We start from the raw sequence: 21,133 nt of genomic DNA, 5'->3' as shown, positions 1-21,133 counted from the left end.
ATATGTTTTCAAAATGCATACTGCCTCCAGCTCATTGCAAAGTGGTGTGTGACACGCGGAAGCCTGCCTACTGTTGCCTTGACACTTGAATAGCGAAAGGGAAGCATGCTTCAATTACCAGTTGAAAAAATATATATAGTAGCTATTTTTAATTGTGCCCATCAAAACTGTTTTTAACACGCGATTGCATTTTGATTTGTTGCACAATGATTGGGCGTATAAAAGCACGTTTCACTCCAGCAGCAACGAACGAGCTGTTTGAGGCGCTATAGCAGCAGCTCAGGATCGGTATGCTGTGGGCGTGTTATAAATAAGACGACTAATGAAAATACACACGCAGCAATTTAATTTCACTAAATTATGTAAATTGCCCTATAGATGAAATGTATTTACATCGACTGAAAGCATTATTTTGCAATAGGATTTTTTTTCTTCTCCTGTACAATTAGCCGGCGCCAATGGTATTTGTCGGCAAACCCTGACACACACACAAACTGTGACGTCACAGAGTGAGAGAGAGGAAAGCTTATAAAACCTTGAGAGGCCCTCAGACATACATTAGTCACTCCAAACACCACAACTACAAACATTACTCACAAGCTATGCTAAACTAAGACTCCAGAGGACTATGACAGAGACTTTTACAATCATTATTACTGAATCCTGACACATTCCTGGGAGTCCCCCTAATGAGTGAGAGAGGGAAAACAAGAACAGCGGGACAACAGAAATACCAGTAGGAATACACAGAACAGTGGACAGGAATACCAGGAATAGATTATGAACAGTGGGTAAAAAGAGGTTTCCTACTCCTGGAAGAGTCACTGTGACACTAATGGCAGAGAGAGAGAGCTGCTTCCTGTTTACGGAGAGTGGTGACTGGTGAGCACAGGAAAAGGAACATAGACACTGAAACCACATTGACAGGCCTGGGCCTACATGTACACCAGTGCACCTACACAAACACACACAGTCCATATCACTTGTCCTCTAGCTACAGTAGGCTATATTCTGTAGTCACAGTCCATATCTCTTGTCCTCTAGCTAGGCTATATCCTGTAGTCACAGTCCATATATCTTGTCCTCTAGCTAGACTATATCCTGTAGTCACAGTCCATATCTCTTGTCCTCTAGCTAGACTATATCCTGTAGTCACAGTCCATATCTCTTGTCCTCTAGCTAGGCTATATCCTGTAGTCACAGTCCATATCTCTTGTCCTCTAGCTAGACTATATCCTGTAGTCACAGTCCATATCTCTTGTTCTCTAGCTAGGCTATATCCTGTAGTCACAGTCCATATATCTTGTCCTCTAGCTAGGCTATATCCTGTAGTCACAGTCCATATCTCTTGTCCTCTAGCTAGGCTATATCCTGTAGTCACAGTCCATATCTCTTGTCCTCTAGCTAGGCTATATCCTGTAGTCACAGTCCATATCTCTTGTCCTCTAGCTAGGCTATATCCTGTAGTCACAGTCCATATCTCTTGTCCTCTAGCTAGGCTATATCCTGTAGTCACAGTCCATATCTCTTGTCCTCTAGCTAGGCTATATCCTGTAGTCACAGTCCATATCTCTTGTCCTCTAGCTAGGCTATATCCTGTAGTCACAGTCCATATCTCTTGTCCTCTAGCTAGGCTATATCCTGTAGTCACAGTCCATATCTCTTGTCCTCTAGCTAGGCTATGTCCAGATTTTGTAATCCCTCTCGCTCTCCCTCCTCCTTCTTCCCTTCGACTCATTCTCCCCCCTCATCTCATCCCCTTTCATCTTATCCCCTCTCATCCTCTCCTCCTCTCATCTTATTCTCTCCTCTCTACTCCTCTCCCCCCTTCATCCCCTCTCCTCTCATGTTTTATTTTACATTTTGCAGACGCTCTCATCCAGAGCGACTTACAGGAGCAATTAGGGTTAAGTGCCTTGCACATTGACAGATTTTTCACCTAGTCGGCTCGGGGATTCGAACCAGCAACCTTTCGGTTACTGGCTCAACGCTCTTAACCGCTAGGCTTCTCCTCTCCTCCTATCCTCTCCCTCTCTCCTCCTATCCTCTCCTCCCCTCTTCTACTCTCCTCCCCTCTCTTCATATCCCCTCTGCTCTCCTTTCCTATCCTCTTCTCCTCTCCTCTTCCAAACATTTCTCCTTTTCTACATGTTTCTGACGCCAGCATGACATTCCCAACGTTCCCAATCCCAGCTGGGTCGGCATTCCCAGCCATATTTTTTGTCACATGACCACACTGTCTTCCTCTTCCAGTAAATAGCCAGAAGCCATGGGGCAGATTGATACACCCTGGGCTGCGTACCTCCATCATCCCCCGGGAAATGGTTTTACACAAACACAACTGCTTTATCTGTCTGCCTGCCTGCATCCCCCCACCCCTCCCACTACAGCTGCTACTCCAATAAGGTTGTATTAATAAATGAGCCACTCAATAGCCTGTTGGCTGCTGTAAAATGTAATGATAATTCACTAGGCACAGACACAGTCACGCACACACACAGTCACAGTCACAGTCACATGCACACACACACACACACACACACACACACACACACACACACACACACACACACACACACACACACACACACACACACACACACACACACACAGATACCTAACCTGGGCCAGCACCAGTAGCAATGCAATTAAGAACTGTATCAATATTTCATTTAGCACCTCTTCACACAGTCCCCAAAGCTAAACACACACACAGCCTTGGAATTGGAATTGTAGAAGTGTATATAGGTATTTAGTAGTGTAGGCCTAGTGGTCTGTTCTAACTCCTCCCAACACTAGTGTAAGAAGGAGTTGAGACCTCCAGAAAAGGCTGCTGACCCACATGATCAGATCACACACACACATATAATGGGCCTGTTGTTCTCTAGCCCAGCGGCTGAGGGTAGATATGCTGATCAGAAGGAGAGAGAGAGAAAGAAAGAGAGAGGGGGAGGGAAGGAGTCTCTCTACTCTCTCAGTCTCCCCATCTCTCATCCCCTCACACAACAGTGGGCTGGGTGAAATAACAGATGTGAAAAAAGTTGTGAGCCACTGTGAAAGTGAAAGATAGGCCACAATAGGCCAGTCCAATAGAAAGCTATCCTCTGGAGTAGTAGTCCTGTCTGCTCCCAGTTATCCCTCTAAATCCTGTCTACTCCAGGCTTTCTGACTGGGGCACCCAGCCAACACACACACACCATAGGCATAAGCACAGCACGCATGACAATGAAACACACTCACTCACAAAACAGACAGAGATCAGACACACACTCAATCATTCACAGACAGACAGACAGACAGACTGAAGACTCATGTGATTGGAGATGTGTGTGTGTGTCACTGCACTATTTCTCAATGAGTCAGCAGAATTTGGACACATTCCATTTCCTCTGGAGGGGGGGGGGGTGTCACCATGGAAACCAGGCCTTTCCTGTGGGAGTAATATCTCATGCTGAAACAGATGCTGAAGGAGAGAAGCGCACACATAGGCTGGTAGGCTGAAGCCCCGTCGAGGGAGGAGCTGATTTGTTATATACACGACTGTAAAACATTTTTATGATGACTATAACATTTGTTGGCACCTTCAATTCTTGCACATTTTCTCATAAAAAGTATATTTCAACACAAATATGCCGAACTGTTAAACTTGCAATCAATCAGAACTCCCATACCTACCCCTTGTGATGAAGGCCTGCATATCTCTACGACGTAAACATAGCCTCTTGTAAAAACTCCAGCTGTTGTCTGATGAAGAGGAACAGATATTGCTAGCTCCCCAAGACTGAAAGAAGATAAATATCTGTTTTCGAGGGCATTTAAAATATGCAGCATGCAATACGAATTGTCTTGATCGTATGAAGAGGTAACTCCATTGACCATTTAGCCAATTTATTGAAAGCTAGCCAATGTTTGACTAGCCTACCCAGCTACTGTAAATGTCAATGTGTTTCATTAGCTATCTCTCTGTCAGTGAATTCAGTTTTTGAATCACATAGATAGAAAGATGTGTGTGATGTATGCTAGAATGGAGGTTTAAAAACTACAGCTGCATATGCATATTAGCCAATACATATGGCATAGCCTACAAATACACTGCTCAAAAAAATAAAGGGAACACTTAAACAACACAATGTAACTCCAAGTCAATCACACTTCTGTGAAATCAAACTGTCCACTTAGGAAGCAACACTGATTGACAATACATTTCACATGCTGTTGTGCAAATGGAATAGACAACAGGTGGAAATTATAGGCAATTAGCAAGACACCCCTAATAAAGAAGTGGTTCTGCAGGTGGTGACCACAGACCACTTCTCAGTTCCTATGCTTCCTGGCTGATGTTTTGGTCACTTTTGAATGCTGGCGTTGCTTTCACTCTAGTGGTAGCATGAGACGGAGTCTACAACCCACACAAGTGGCTCAGGTAGTGCAGCTCATCCAGGATGGCACATCAATGCGAGCTGTGGCAAGAAGGTTTGCTGTGTCTGTCAGCGTAGTGTCCAGAGCATGGAGGCGCTACCAGGAGACAGGCCAGTACATCAGGAGACATGGAGGAGGCCGTAGGAGGGCAACAACCCAGCAGCAGGACCGCTACCTCCGCCTTTGTGCAAGGAGGAGCAGGAGGAGCACTACCAGAGCCCTGCAAAATGACCTCCAGCAGGCCACAAATGTGCATGTGTCTGCTCAAACGGTCAGAAACAGACTCCATGAGGGTGGTATGAGGGCCCCGACGTCCACAGGTGGGGGTTGTGCTTACAGCCCAACACCGTGCAGGACGTTTGGCATTTGCCAGAGAACACCAAGATTGGCAAATTCGCCACTGGCGCCCTGTGCTCTTCACAGATGAAAGCAGGTTCACACTGAGCACATGTGACAGACGTGACAGAGTCTGGAGACGCCGTGGAGAACGTTCTGCTGCCTGCAACATCCTCCAGCATGACCGGTTTGGCGGTGGGTCAGTCATGGTGTGGGGTGGCATTTCTTTGGGGGGCCGCACAGCCCTCCATATGCTCGCCAGAGGTAGCCTGACTGCCATTAGGTACCGAGATGAGATCCTCAGACCCCTTGTGAGACCATATGCTGGTGCGGTTGGCCCTGGGTTCCTCCTAATGCAAGACAATGCTAGACCTCATGTGGCTGGAGTGTGTCAGCAGTTCCTGCAAGAGGAAGGCATTGATGCTATGGACTGGCCCGCCCGTTCCCCAGACCTGAATCCAATTGAGCACATCTGGGACATCATGTCTCGCTCCATCCACCAACGCCACGTTGCACCACAGACTGTCCAGGAGTTGGCGGATGCTTTAGTCCAGGTCTGGGAGGAGATCCCTCAGGAGACCATCCGCCACCTCATCAGGAGCATGCCCAGGCGTTGTAGGGAGGTCATACAGGCACGTGGAGGCCACACACACTACTGAGCCTCATTTTGACTTGTTTAAGGACATTACATCAAAGTTGGATCAGCCTGTAGTGTGGTTTTCCACTTTAATTTTGAGTGTGACTCCAAATCCAGACCTCCATGGGTTGATAAATTTGATTTCCATTGATAATTGTTGTGTGATTCTGTTGTCAGCACATTCAACTATGTAAAGAAAAAAGTATTTAATAAGATTATTTCATTCATTCAGATCTAGGATGTGTTATTTTAGTGTTCCCTTTATTTTTTTGAGCAGTGTATAACATACAGTACCTTAGATACGGATAACGTGATTGGCAGAGGTGATCAGCAGAGATAGTACCATGGATAGTACACAAGTTTTGATAGGTCTACAGTACTCGGCGGCGTTTGCCTGTCCAGCTAGCGAACATAAAAGTAAGTATTTAGAAATAAATTGCAAGAATTGACATTGCCAACGAACAGAAATGTGTTCAGAAGAAATATATACACAATATGTAAAAACCATCTCCTCCCTCGACAGAGATCGATCATCTGGAAAACTAATGCAGATAGCCTGCTACGGCCCACCACCTAACACCAGGGTCCAACATTAACGCTGGCCCGGGGCCAGTAGAAACGTGTTGGGCCAGTGGATCTCGTCAGCTTTTCAGCGCATTTCCGCATTCCAGTTCAACATCTACCTGCTCTGTCACAGTCTGCCATTGAAAACCACCAAGACTACAAGCGGAAAAGTCATGCTATTTGTATTTGAGCAATATGATTGGCCGTTCATTCAAGCACCACCACGCTCCCGCGAGTCACAACTTCTCGAGCAGTACATGAGTTGATGCCTTCACACAGCACACGCGAGCTGTCCAGAGTTAAAAGAAGCGCCCATCAATCTACTCGCTGAGCTTATTTATTTTAGGGAAAGTGATTTACAAAAATAAACCTTCAATAGTGAACATACTAGCAATATGCTGTTTACTGTTGATAGTCTGCAAAGAAAAAGCTACAAAGACACCTAGCATTCGTCTTCGCTAGCCTACTGTAGCCACAGGTCGATATCTCTTCTGAAACGTTTGTCTTAAAGGGGCAACGGCCTATTTTGAGATTTTTTTTGTCTCAAAATGACATACTTTAAAAACAAAAATGAATGGAATTAATCCAATGCAATTCTAGCGAATAGAGTAATGACTTGTATTGCTAAATTATATTACACAGCTTTTTAATACATATCATAATAACCAAATGTAGCTGAATATAGAGAGAAAGCATCCCAAGCTATAGGCCCTGCAGAACTACACCATGTAGAAATTCTGTTATGACCAGTATATTTTTGGCCAACTGGCTGCAATAAGTAACTTTTTGGGCGATGCGACAAAATTCACATAGAAACGTGAGTTATAGATCTGTCATTCTCATTGAAAGCAAGTCTAAGAAGCGGTAGATCTGTTCTATGTGTGCTATTTATATCCTTCACGTTTTTTGTACACCAGCTTCAAACAGCTGAAAATACAATATTTTGGGTTATGGAAAATAATATTTCACAGCGGTTTACATGGTACAATGATTCTCTACACTATACTTGCTTGTTTTGTCACATAAACTGAAATTAGGCGAACTACTAGAATTTTAGCAACCAGGAAATGGCGGAGCGATTTCTGGATACTGCATCTTAAACGTTGGACTCTGCACACAGGCACACACACACCAGGGTTTCCTTTTTGGAAAATGTGGAGCCGGACATTTGTCCAGCAACATTTTAATTTACCGGACCCATCTGCATTGGGTGGGTAACCTGATTAGGGTGTCCACCCACAGTGCTCAGAATGACAGATTTCGAATATGGTAATTCATATTAACAGAACATGCAAGTCGAGCATTCAGCAATGTGCGGTCCTTCTTACCGAATTCTGATGTGCACTTTGAACATGTTCGAATAACTGTCCACATCTACTTTTCCTCAGCCAACAAGACGAGTAACGAACAGAAAAATCACTAGCCTATGTCAATATACTATAGTAGAAAAGTTTAGGCTACCTATTTTATTGGTCAGCTTGTCGAGAAACAAATAGCCTATTCCAAACAGACTCTAGGACAGTTATGGGACGATAGATCCCAAATCTATCCAACCAGTAGGCCAAGGCTACATCACTAAAAGAAAAAAGAAAGCAATGAGTCTGATGCAACAGATCAGAATGTTTAGCTTAAAATGTTGATCAACTATTAATTATTCACATTATAAGCGCAGCAATGCACACAAGGTAGTAGGCTACGTGCGAATGTTTGTTCCATAATGCAATTAGAGGGAAAACCCCGTTGTCAATAGGGCACTGCACATGCAAGTGGTTTCATGTGACAGAGATTAAAATATCTGTTCGAAATTTAGAAAGAGGTGAGATCTAATAGGATACTTTGAAGCAAGGTAAGACATGCCTCATATGTATTGAAACGTTCAGGTTTCTAACAATTAAGTATATATTTTCTAAATGCATACTGCCTCCATTGCAAAGTGGTGTGTGAAGGCACTGATGAAGCATGCCTTCCGTTGCCGTTTGATGCCGCGTTCAAGACAACTGGGGAAAGAAACGAGCTCCGACTGGGAAAAATCTTTTGAACTGTCATCCAACTCGGAATTCCAACTCGGGAACTCTGGCCTCTTTCTAGAGCTCCAACTTTCCGACCTGAAGCTCACTGACATCATGATTTGACCTCGTATTTTTACGAGTTCCCAGTTGTCTCGGAAGCACCACAGGATGCTGCAGCAGCAGCTCTTGCGCTGTCTGACAGATTCTCCACTCAAAGGCTCTGTATCTGTATGCTGTAGCGTGTGATGAATAAGATACATAACGAATATACTGTACACACGCGCCAATTTCATTCCACTAAATTATGTAAAGTAACCTATAGACCGATAAGTATGACCAGTCAAATGTATTTACATCGACTGTTATTTCCATCAATGAATAGGCTATTATTTCGCAATGGGATTATTTGTATTATTCTCCCGGACAATTGGCCAGCGCCAATTTTATTTAATCAACTTTTCTATTTTTTTTAACCGGACAAAAGCCGGCTAACGGAAACCCTGACACACGCACACACACACATACACACGACCACAGCATACATTGTCAGGAGGGGACTGGAGTGAAACTGGGCCCAGCTGTGTGTTTCCATCCTGCAGAAGATATGTTGCTTCTCCTTTTCACTCTCTCTATCACTGTTGAGGACACTGGAGGCTCTGCCACTCTGTCTATTAGGAAGGAGAGAGGACTGGAGGATATCTGGCTCAAGGTCATCTGAATGGTAATCTGCAGAACAACACAAAAAGTAGAAAAACTGAAACTTTAGAAAAACTGGAAGAAGAACTGAATCAGTCATTTTGAAAAAAAAGGGGAGCAGCTTTTGTTGAGGCCCTGGGAAACCCAGAGAGAAACAATAGGTTAGAAACACTGTCCATCTGACTGGTACATAGAACACACTGTCCACCTCTGTCTGACCTGGCCCTAAACATTAACCACTAGTGTACCATCATGTCCCGAGTCTCTCCACCATAAACATTCTATTCCACCATTTAAGAGAGGAGAACCATAAACATCACCAGGCTTTACACTTCCTTTAGAGCTCTGAGTGGTTCCTGAGTTCTATTACAACATATAAGAGAGAAGTAACTGATAGGCTTTACTAGAATGGAAAACATGACTAACATCATGTGAACTCTTGACCATAGAAGACTATTGTATAGGTGGGGCGAGCTCTTGGTTCAATACATCATCTTGGTGGGGGCGGGGCGGTCACTGACACACAACATTTAAAAAAAATGACATTTACCTTCAATCCAAAGCAATTTAAAGTCCTGCGTGCATACATCGAATTCACTATACTGGCATTGCAAGCGCCACGCTCTACCAACTGAGCTACAGAGGACCAATCAGGGCTGTAAAGAGAGATTTGTAAAACCTGACGTTTATGGTTCTCCTGTCTTAAACGGTGGAACAGCATGTTTACAGTGGAGACACACACACACACAGTCATCTCACAGTGCTTTATCTTGGCCAGGTCGCAGTTGTAAATGATAACTTGTTCTCAACTGGCTTACCTGGTTAAATAAAGGTTAAATAAAAAAATAAATACAAAAAATTCCCTGGTGGCATCACACCTTCCCACATGGTGTTAGCTACCCTTGGCCAATTATCAACCTCACACAGCAAAGACACACTACCCAGCCAGAACGTGTGTGTTGACCATAGAGTGTGCGATAGGTAATTCCTGCCTGTGTGTGTCTGTGTGTGTGTGTGTGTGTGTATATATATACACTGAATATACAAAACATTAGGAACCCTTTTGCCCTCGGAACAGCCTCAATTCGTCGGTGCATGAACTCTACAAGGTGTCGAAAGGGTTGCACAGGGATGCTGGCCCATGTTGACTCTAATGCTTCCCACAGTTGTTGTTACGCCCTGACTCAGGGGACTCGTATATGTTGAGTCAGGGTGTGTATATTCTGTGTTGTGTATATTCTATGGTTGTCATTCTAGTATGTATAGTTCTATGTTGGCCGGTGTGGTTCCAAATCAGAGGCAGCTGTCGCTCGTTGTCTCTGATTGGGGATCATACTTAGGCAGCCTATTGGCACTGTTGAGTTGTGGGATCTTGTTCCGTGTAAGGTATGCTGTGTGTTCTACCTCGGACTTCACGTTTCGTTTCGGTTGTTGTTTTGTCATTGTGTTTATAAGTTAATAAACATGTACGTATATCACGCTGCGCCTTGGTCTGACCCGTCATTCAACGAACGTGACAGAAGATCCCACCAAACGAGGACCAAGCAGCGTGCCCAGGCGGAGCGAATAGCCATGTCACAGGTGGGCAATTTGTGGTCATGGGAAGAGATATTTGCGGGGAGAGGACCATGGGCTAAGGTAGATGCCCAGGCAGGAGAGGTGCAACGGCAACACGGACGGTCGAGGAGGAAGTCCGAGAAGCAGCCCCAAGAAAAAATGTTGGGGGGGGCACACGGGGTGGTTGGCGGAGCCTAGTGTCAGAGCAGAGCCAATTCCCCGTACTCACGCGAGGAAGCGTATGACTGGGCAGGCTCCGTGTTATGCGGTCCTGTACGTCCTGTGCTTGCACCACGCACGTGCCGTGCGAAGATGGGCATCCAGCCAGGACGGGGTGTGCCGACTCAACGCTCCTGGTCTCCAGTACGCCTCCTCGGTCCCGCATATCCTGCGCCGGTTCTACGAACTGTATCGCCAGTGCGCGTGCACAGCCCAGTGCGTCCTGTGTTGATGCCTCACACATACTGTGCGGAAGTTGGCATCCAGCCAGGACGGGTTGTGTCAGCTCTCCGCTCCAGTCCGCCTCCACAGTCCGGCCCGGCCTGTTCCTGCTCCTCGCACCAAGCCAGTGGTGCGTGTTCCCAGTCCGGCCCGGCCCGTTCCTGCTCCTCGCACCAAGCCAGTGGCGCGCGTCGCCAGTCCGGCCCGGCCTGTTCCTCGCACCCAGCCAGTGGTGCACGTCGCCAGTCCGGCCCGGCCTGTTCCTGCTCCTCGCACCAAGCCAGTGGTGCGCGTCGCCAGTCCGGCCCGGCCTGTTCCTGCTCCTCGCACCAAGCCAGTGGTGCGCGTCGCCAGTCCGGCTCGGCCTGTTCCTGCTCCTTGCACCAAGCCAGTGGTGCACGTCGCCAGTCCGGCCCAGCCCGTGCCTGTTCCACCGGTGCCTGGTCCGGCACCGGTCAGCGGCTCCAAACCGGAGCCAGAGCAGTCCGCTCCACCGGTGCCTGATCCAGCTCCAGTCAGCTGCTCCACTCCAGAGCCGGAGCAGTCCGCTCCACCGGCGTCCAGTCCATCTCCGGTCAGCGGCTCCACTCCGGAGCCAGAGCAGTCCGCTCCACCGGGGTCAAGTCCAGCTCCGGTCAGCGGCCCCACTCCGGAGCCAGAGCAGTCCGCTCCACCGGTGCCTGATCCAGCTTCGGTCAGCGGCTCCAGTCCGGTGCCTGAGTAGTCCGCTCCATCGGTGCCCGGTCCAGCTCCGGTCAGCGGCTCAAGTCCAGACCATGACGTCAGCCCCTCTCCAGGTTCGGGGTCTCCCACACCAGGGTCCAGACAGGGCTTGGTGTATCGTGGGAGGAAGGAGAGGGGAAGCAGCGTGCCGAGGTCCAGACCAGACATGGGGCGCAACAGGGAGGCGGAGAGAAAAAGGTTGTCTCGCCCGGAGCCGGATCCGCCCGGCCCCTACCCTGTTAAGTGAAGGTTGTGCGGTCGGAGTCCGCACCTTTGGGGGGTACTGTCACGCCCTGCCTCAGGGGACTCGTATATGTTGAGTCAGGGTGTGTATATTCTGTGTTGTGTATATTCTATGGTTGTCATTCTAGTATGTATAGTTCTATGTTGGCCGGTGTGGTTCCCAATCAGAGGCAGCTGTCGCTCGTTGTCTCTGATTGGGGATCATACTTAGGCAGCCTATTGGCACTGTTGAGTTGTGGGATCTTGTTCCGTGTAAGGTATGCTGTGTGTTCTACCTCGGACTTCACGTTTCGTTTCGGTTGTTGTTTTGTCGTTGTGTTTATAAGTTAATAAACATGTACGTATATCACGCTGCGCCTTGCTCTGACCCGTCATTCAACGAACGTGACAGTTGTGTCAAGTTGGTTGGATGTCCTTTGGATAGTGGACCATTCTCGACACACTCAAACCGGTGCGCCTGTCACCTACTATAAATACCCTGTTCAAAGGCACTTACATTTTTTGTCTTGCCCATTCACCCTCTGAATGGCACACATACACAATCTATGTCTCAATTGTCTCAAGGCTTAAAAATCATTATTTAACCTGTCTCCTCACCTTCATCTACACTGACTGAAGTGGATTTAACAAGTGGCATCATTAAGGGATCATAGCTTTCACCTGGATTCACCTGGTCATTCTATGTCATGGAAAGAGCATGGAAAGAGTTCCTAATGTTTTGTACACTCTGTGTGTGTGTGTGTGTGTGTGTGTGTGTGTGTGTGTGTGTGTAGAGCTGTTAAGGCTCCCCAGTGGCAAAGGCTGACCCACTTCTGTGTAATTCTATCCCTGATATGACCCTATGAGCAGCCAGAGGACACACACACACGCACACACACACAAAGCCTGAGAGGCAAAAACAGTAACATGGTGCTCGCTCTCTCTCTCTCTCTCTCTCTCTCGCTCTCTCTCTGTATCTCGCTCCATCTCTCTCCATGGTCACACTGAGTTTACAATCAGTGCCTCTCTGCCATCTGATCTAACTATGACAAACATCCGGAAAAACCTCAGATGTAAAGAGTGTACAGTATCAGTTTATATCAGACCATCAGATCAGAGAGAAGAACATGATAAAGTGGATTGGTAGAGTGAATGTATCTGATCAACACTGCACTAGGATTATGGAGAGACTGTGGTAGCCTAGATCCTACAGACATCACTGAAAGATGCTAGACACAATCTCCATAAATAAGGCCCTTGAAAAATTCGGAACCTTTTCAAGATGAAAAATAAAATCAGAGTATGTTTCATTTCTGACATCACATCTTCCTGTTCTGAAGGTCAGTCAATGTTGAAATCCAAAAACCAGTTAGATTTGAGTGTTTTTAAAGTGCTTTAAAGAGCCCACCTATGAGTAGCTTGCCAAACAATTATGAAAGTACATACAATTTTCACGTGTTTCACCGCAAACTGTCATTAACACATTTCACAAGTATCAGACACAGCAAGCTCCTAGCTACTATCTAATCAACGCAACATTGACATTATCCCCACCCCTGGTTTGCCACTACTGGCTTAAAAAGCCAAACCTAACACAATATCTGCCCATTTATTTCCAGCAATATTGCCCGTCTGTCTGTGTGGTACGTGCATTTGTTTATAACTCCATGTGTAGCCAGTGGATATGATAACCATCTTGTGGGTTGACACAAATACTTTCACCAAAACCTTCTCAATTAAATGTTACCTAAAAAGTAGGCTTACCTGGCAGAAGTATGTAATGAGTAAGTATATCATTTGTTATTTTCAAACTTTGCCATGAAAAGAGCAGCAGCAGTAGCTTACAGAACCATGGCTAGACCGGCACATTAGACAGCACATTCCTCAATAGATGCCAATTAAAGGGCCAGATGCCAATTAAAGGGGAATTACACTCAAAAATCAAAATGTGTTCGTTTTCTTCCAGACCTAAACATTTTTTAATCTTCTGATGTGATTTAAGCATTGACATGGACTCAGAAGATCCAATTTCGTTGTTTCTCTATGAACAATTGTAATTTTGAGAGTCAAAAACCACAACAATCTAAAACCAGGAAAAAATCAACTGAGAAAACATTATTTGGGAAAAAATGTAAACTAAATTTTTTTTGGGGGGGGATCATTGTTTATTAGCCATTATTTGACCAGGTTTATTGGCAGAAAACATAGTGCACTACTTTCTCTTGTACACTAAGGATGCAGCTTGCGACATGTTTTTTTTTTTAATGAAGAGAGAGAGAGAGCGATAGAAGAGGTTAGGATAGAGAAAGAATGTGAGAGATACTTTTTTCTCTGGCAGCAGCTCTCCTTAGAGAGGTATAGCCACCTATGTGTGTCTGAGTGATGTTGTTGTTGTTATTATGAGATCTACTTATTAGCTAACATCAGTAGCGTTGTGGTGTGATCATCATTGTCATTTCAGTTGCATTGATCAATACTGGGGATCAACAGGAAATACAACAGTACATCCTTCTTCCTTCCATACAACGCATCCCCTGGTCTGGATAGAAGTTGCCTTTAGGCACAGATCTAGGATCAGCTAGCTTTCCCCAAATCCTAACCTTACCCATGATGTGAAAAGACAACCCAACCTTGGATCAGCGTCTAGATCCAATTTCATCCCACTCCTAGTGTAGTGCCCCTGTCCCAGCCTTCGACACAGGGAGATAAACTAGGCCTAGGCTACATGGGCCAGTGATAAAGGTCAGTCTGAGTTATTGATATGGGATTATAGTAGGTAGCCTAGCGGTTAAGAGCGTAGGGACGGTAACCGAAAGGTTGCTGGTTCAAATCCCCGAGCTGACTAGGTGAAAAATCTGTCAATGTGACCTTGAGCAAGGTACTTACCCTAATTGCTCCTCTAAGTTGGTCTGGATAAGAACATCTGCTAAATAACTAAAATCTACAGGCTGCAGTGATATAGGTCTCTGTGGGTCAGTTATAATGATACAGGGTTTAGATATCGGGTGATATAGGGTGACTCCTCATCCCCAGTCTGCATGGTTCTGTGTTCCGGCCATGGACCACAGGGAACAATGGCATTCCTGTGCTGGGAGCTCCAGGTGGCTGGGGAAACCCAATCCTACCCAACCCCAGTCTGAGTCTGAGCCTGCCTCACTGGCACAGCTCAGGGAGAACCAACGCTGCCTTCCTCCAGAGACACACCACAGAATAGAGCTATTGTTCCACCAGAGCTACTACACACACTCACTAAATCCACTCTCTTAGAGAAACACACACACAGACTCAGAAACACACACAGACACACACACACCAAATAGGGGAGCACATCTGCTGTGGTCTGGGCCTGAACACACAGCAGGACAGGAAACACATCATGCAGACTCCACAGCCTTGAATTGAGGAACATGATTCATTTCCTGTGAATGCTGGACAGTAATGCCTTAAAACAGGGCTTGGCTATTGGCTAACCCACAGCATTTCCACTGTAGAAGGGTACAAAACATGACAAAGTACCTCCAGTCTCACAGAGGGGGGATTCAAAACATGGCACAACATCGCCAGACCGAGGACTTAGAGGCTTGGGGGGGGCTTTGGACATCAGACGCCTGAAGTCACACGTGTTTTGAGACAGGGCGTGCGTGTGTGTGTGTGAGAGAGAGAGAGCTTGTGCAACTGTCATTATATTTTAACTGTTGCTAAATGACAACTGTATTCCTTCTACCTCTTTGCGGTTCAGCTACAGTCGTCACTCCAAGCTCAGCTCTCTGCTGCTGTAAGCAATAACACAGTGTTGTGTTTCAGTGTTCACAGCCATCCATGCCCTCTGGCCACATTGTGCTCTGGGGGTAGCAGGGGGCCCATGCTAACAGATAAGGCCAGATAGCTTCCCTCCAGCGAGCAGCAGTTCTGCACATGTTCTCCTATTGTGCAAGCCAGAGCCACAGAGCCTGGGCCTCATCCACAGGCATGGAGGATAAATAATGGATGACCATATCTTCCTGCCCCTGGAGAAACATGACAGACTAATTTCATTCCTCTTCATGTCAATCCTAGAGCATGGGCCTCATCCACAGGCATGGATGATAAATAATGGATGACCATCTCTTCCTGCCCCTGGAGAAACATGACGGACTAATTTCATTCCTCTTCATGTCAATCCTACATCTTCATCTGCAGCCAGAGAGTTACAGGATTGATTGTGAATCCATTTCCTTATCTCTCAGATGTATAATTACAGCACTGCGAGTGCATGCTCACTGGCTCGCTCGCTCGCAGACAAAGATACACACTCTCTCTCGCACACACACACACTCACACATAGACCTGCTCTGGCCCGGGCTCCACAAACATCAACGAGGCTCTATAAAAGGTCCCTTCCGGATTAGGTTACGTGAAATGTAATCAACTTCAGGCCTGTTGTAGAGCATCAGCTGGAGCCGGGAGAAGGCTATGCATGGCTATAGGCCTAGTTCTGGACTGACTCCAACTGACTACTCCAACTGACTAATTGACTCAGAGTTCACAGCTGGTCTTAGGAAAATACAGTAACATTTAGTTGCTCTTATACATGTGTAGTAATGCTGTAATTACTATTGTAAAGATGTTCACTTGTTACTCTAGTACTTTCGATGATTGCATTATATTAGAGTTGGTTGGAATAGGGACTGTTCCTTATTGCATTCGTGTAAACCACTCAATTACAACACAATAACAGTGCAATTTTAAGTAGGCCTACTGACATTAATACACACACAAAGAGCAACTACTGATAGGCTATATGAAGTGTTACTGACTAGGCCTACACCTTGGCTCACTCTCAAGTAAATGGTATTTTGTGATACGTCATTATTGAGAGCAATATATCATCATAACATGGGAAGCTGTGAGTAGTTAGACCATTCCATCCAAATGCTCACAGAAAATAAACCTTTTGGGGTCAGTTTAAGCAAAGATTATATGTTTTACTAGCTACAGTTACAGTGAAATATTTCAGTAGTATAATTGATGACAGCATGAATATTGAAATTCCACTGCAGCTTTTCATTGACTGGCATATATTTGCTTTCGTGGTCTACAGATGTCCATCACAACATCTCCAGCCGCCTGCCTCCAGGTGGTTACCTACAGCGGACCATGTGACCGTTAGTTACCGTTACCTGACCAGTAGCTGTGTCAATCATCGACAACGGCCGTGCTTGCTAGCTAGCTGGTAATGGATTAGCTAGCTACCGACTGGTTTAGCATAAACAACACAATTCTACACCACGTTTACAGCAATACATGTCGGATATTCTTAGCTACCATTTAAATACGTACCTTTTGAATGAAAACTGAGAAATGTATGTGGTTTCTCCTGTGTAACCTTGATTATTTAGCGAGTCGCATTTCGTATCCCAACGAACCCCCTGCTGCTCTCGTGCCAGTCAGATGTGCTTTGACGACCAAAATCTCCCTGGCTTGTTATAACACGTACACTAGCTAGCCAGCTTTAGCTACCTAATGGTGTTTAAAACGATACACAATCTAAAGCTAGCTCGATGCCAAAGGCAACTGAAAACCAAATCCAGTATTATGGAAACTAAACCTCCAGAAAGCTAGACACATCGACTAACGTTACCAAGCTAACTGCCAACGACGAGACGTTCGCATGCGGCTAGCAAATGGAGTGGCTGGCTCTGCTCCAGTCGATGTGTGATGAAGAGATCACAGTTGTACCTCAAAAAATAATCCGAGAAGAAGGGGGAATTTCCACGGTCGAAAACTGCGACTTAAAACATGTCGTGCGAAACGGCGTCCATTGAAAACATCGTTTACTGTTAGGTCAGTGCGTGACGGCGGAGCAATTTAGCCGAGAATGAGAGCTGGTAGCCTCTGTGTGTAGGCAGCAGTCCGCTCGGGTTCAGAGAGCCCCTGCGGCAGTCAGTCCGGCTGCTGTCTCTTGCAGAGCAGCCAGAGGCAGCATCGCACCCAATGACTGTGATCCCAATATGAAAGCATCCTCCCTCTCCAGCCCAACCCGGAAGAAATGTACACTGCAGTAACGTCATTCGCAATACATTGTTGGCTTTGAAATGGTTTACACATTTTATAAGGATGACTTATTTAAAAAAATCATATGCGACTTTGTAGCTGTAATAGCCTATTTTGTTGCTATTCATCAAGCTCAATGTAATAATGCCCTGCACCTCTCTCAATAATAGGCTAATTCAAGTCCTGTAGCGCCATCTACACGACCCACTTATGGAGATTGGTGAATCTCCTATTTCCACTACAGTCCTGCATGGCAGGACTTGGCCTATAGCCTGGGCCTATAGCCAGTTCATTTACTGGCTATAGGCCCATCCTCTCCAGTCTAAGACATTTGCAAATATCTCAGTGTTGTGTTTTATAGGTTTTCCTTGATGGCATTATGTGTAAATAAGAATAGCATGTGAATAACATTTCAATAACACCTGGTTGGACATACAATGTGTATAATGTGATATTTTTCTATGCAGCACTGGATACTTCCCACTCACTATAGCCTATACTGCCTATTTAAATGGATTAGATGAATTGCCATACAATATGGGTTTGGGGAGGGGGAAATAGATAGTCCTATAGCTTGCATGGAATAAGAAACGAGTGGTAGGAAATTGGCTTTTACAGCAATAAGAGAGGAGGTGACACGGGAACGCTCAAGCATAACCTCCACCAGACAGTGAGAGAGAGAGAGTCAGAGCGAGAGAGTCAGAGAGAGAGTCAGAGCGAGAGAGAGAGACAGAGAGAGAGAGGGCGGGCGGGAGAGACAGATACAGAGAGAGAGAGAGAAAGAGAGAGAGAGAGAGAGAGGGCGAGACAGAGAGAGCGAGAGAGCAATCTGAATCAATGACTTCATTTTCTCCAGTTAATAAAGATGTGCGACCCATTCACAGTCGTGGTGAATGGAACTTGCTGATAGTCTGGCCCGGAGTGTAATTTAATGAGGGAAACATGCAAAATATCTGACACAACACTCAGTGTTGGCCTATATGTTGTTGCCTGAGTACTCTTGCACAGACACAAAACCCCATTCTCATATCACGCTGCTCTGGTGTAACTGAATGGAGTCCAGGCAGAACTCATATTGCTTACTGGACTCATACTGCTTTCTGGACTCATATTCCTTACTGGCCTCATATTGCTAGTTGGCTTCATATTGCTTATTGACCTCATATTGTTTATATAAGTGTTTCTAAAATCCCCTATGGGAAAAATGAATGGTGGAAAAAACGATTGGAACTATTTCCTTGTTTGATCATTAGGTTTTATGGGTATTACATTTACATTTTAGTCATTTAGCAGACGCTCTTATCCAGAGCGACTTACAGTTAGTGAGTGCATACATTATTATTTTATTTTACATACTAGCCCCCCGTGGGAATCGAACCCACAACCCTGTCGTTGCAAACGCCATGCTCTACCAACTGAGCTACATCCCTGACTCATACTGTGGTACTCTATTGCTTATTGGCCTCATATTGCTTACTGGTCTCATATTGCTTTTTGGCCTCATATTGCTTACTGGATTCATATTGCTTATTGACCTCATATTGCTTACTGGACTCATATTGCTTATTGACCTCATGTTGCTTACTGGACTCATATTGCTTATTACCTCATATTGCTTACTGGACTCATATTGCTTATTGGCCTCATATTGCTTATTGACCTCAGATTGCTTACTGGACTCATATTGCTTACTGGACTCATATTGCTTATTGGTCTCATATTGCTTATTGGCCTCATATTGCTTATTGGCCTCATATTGCTTACTGGACTCATATTGCTTTCTGGACTCATATTGCTTACTGGCCTCATATTGCTTATTGGCCTCATATTGCTTACTGGTCTCATATTGCTTTCTGGACTCATATTGCTTTCTGGACTCATATTGCTTTCTGGACTCATATTGCTTTCTGGACTCATATTGCTTACTGGACTCATATTGCTTTCTGGACTCATATTGCTTACTGGCCTCATATTGCTTACTGGTCTCATATTGCTTATTGGCCTCATATTGCTTATTGACCTCATATTGCTTATTGACCTCATATTGCTTACTGGACTCATATTGCTTTCTGGACTCATATTGCTTACTGGCCTCATATTGCTTTCTGGACTCATATTGCTTACTGGCCTCATATTGCTTATTGACCTCATATTGCTTATTGACCTCATATTGCTTATTGACCTCATATTGCTTTCTGGACTCATATTGCTTACTGGCCTCATATTGCTTACTGGACTCATATTGCTTTCTGGACTCATATTGCTTACTGGCCTCATATTGCTAGTTGGCTTCATATTGCTTATTGACCTCATATTGTTTATCGGCCCCACACTTACAGTACAATCCAGTCATTTAGCACTTGCATCGCTCTGATCCAGAGCAACTTATGGGTGCATAAAGGTTCAACAGGGTAGATCTCACATACTATTAGCCATGCCTCTCCTAGGCGAGCTGTCTCTCCCCCTCTGTCCACTGATATGGAATGACACCAGAGCTGAGTGTGAAATATGAGCTGATGGTCTTTGAGTCTGGTCTCTCCTCCCTGGTGGCAAACACACACACACACACACACACACACACACACACACACACACACACACACACACACACACACACACACACACACACACACACACACACACACACACACACACACACACACACACACACACACACACACACACACACACACACACACACACACCCTCAGATGTGATAAATCTCTTTATTTCGCTCTCACACATACACAAACACACCTTGTGAGCCATCTTCGTTAAACACACCACACGCACACACCACACCAGTGTCAATTCCAGTCAATTCAGGAAGGACCCTGAAATTCCAATTATCTTAAATGCTTTTCAATTAGCAAAATGTGGAATTGGAATTTGGTTTACATTCTGAATTGACTGGAATTGAAATGGAATTGACCCCAACCCTGACACACACATTAACATTTACATTTACATAATTTAGCAGACATACACACGTTTGAGCCAGCCATCTCACCGTAGACATCATTCACTCATATCCGGCGCCAGTCGATGGCCGCCTGACATAGATCGATGGGGTGGTGCTGCAGGCTCTGCATCTGATCTTTGGCTCATATCTATGGAGTCAGTGGAGCAGAAGACTGTATCAGCTCTGTGACATTAATCCGCTTTTCAATCACAACCTTCAAGAAAAAAAATCTATATGGGATGCGGCTGCACGCATGCAATGGCCCTCCTTTCACACACTCGGGTGACACTGAGATTGTGTTCATTGAGAAATAGACGGATAGAAAGGCTCCTAGTAATATGGTGTGAGGTATTCTGTGGCACCAGAGATTCATGGCAGAATCCCAACCTGCAAGTCCTGTACTGATTGCCTGCAAGTCCTGTACTGATTGATGTAAATTGAAGATTTACACACATATATCTTTGAATGAAAACAAGGCCTCCTTATTCATTTAGGCCACTAGAAAGCAAGAGCATCTAATCAATACTACGATTA

The 21,133-nt window shown here is 45.3% G+C and overlaps 1 protein-coding gene across 7 annotated transcripts in view; it reads right to left on the bottom strand.

The window, feature by feature from the left end:
* LOC123491642 (polypeptide N-acetylgalactosaminyltransferase 1) overlaps positions 1 to 17,582 on the bottom strand; it is a 49,464-nt gene extending 31,882 nt beyond the window's left edge. For 5 of the 7 annotated variants that reach the window (XR_006661502.1, XR_006661503.1, XM_045223196.1 and 2 more), the window contains exons 1-2: positions 16,924 to 17,582; positions 8,508 to 8,691 (exon numbers count right to left, since the gene is read on the bottom strand). The gene's annotated coding sequence lies outside the window, so the exon portion shown is untranslated. Of the gene's footprint in view, positions 1 to 3,675; positions 3,782 to 8,507; positions 8,692 to 16,923 lie in introns of all 7 variants that reach the window. The other 2 variants (XM_045223198.1, XM_045223197.1) reach the window with 2 other exon arrangements.
* Between the last annotated feature and the right edge of the window lie 3,551 nt (positions 17,583 to 21,133).

Source organism: Coregonus clupeaformis, chromosome 10 (genome assembly GCF_020615455.1).
Source record: "Coregonus clupeaformis isolate EN_2021a chromosome 10, ASM2061545v1, whole genome shotgun sequence".
Classification (NCBI taxonomy): domain Eukaryota; kingdom Metazoa; phylum Chordata; class Actinopteri; order Salmoniformes; family Salmonidae; genus Coregonus; species Coregonus clupeaformis.
Note: the sequence above shows the minus strand (reverse complement) of the source record. Positions and strands in the feature narration are given on the sequence as shown.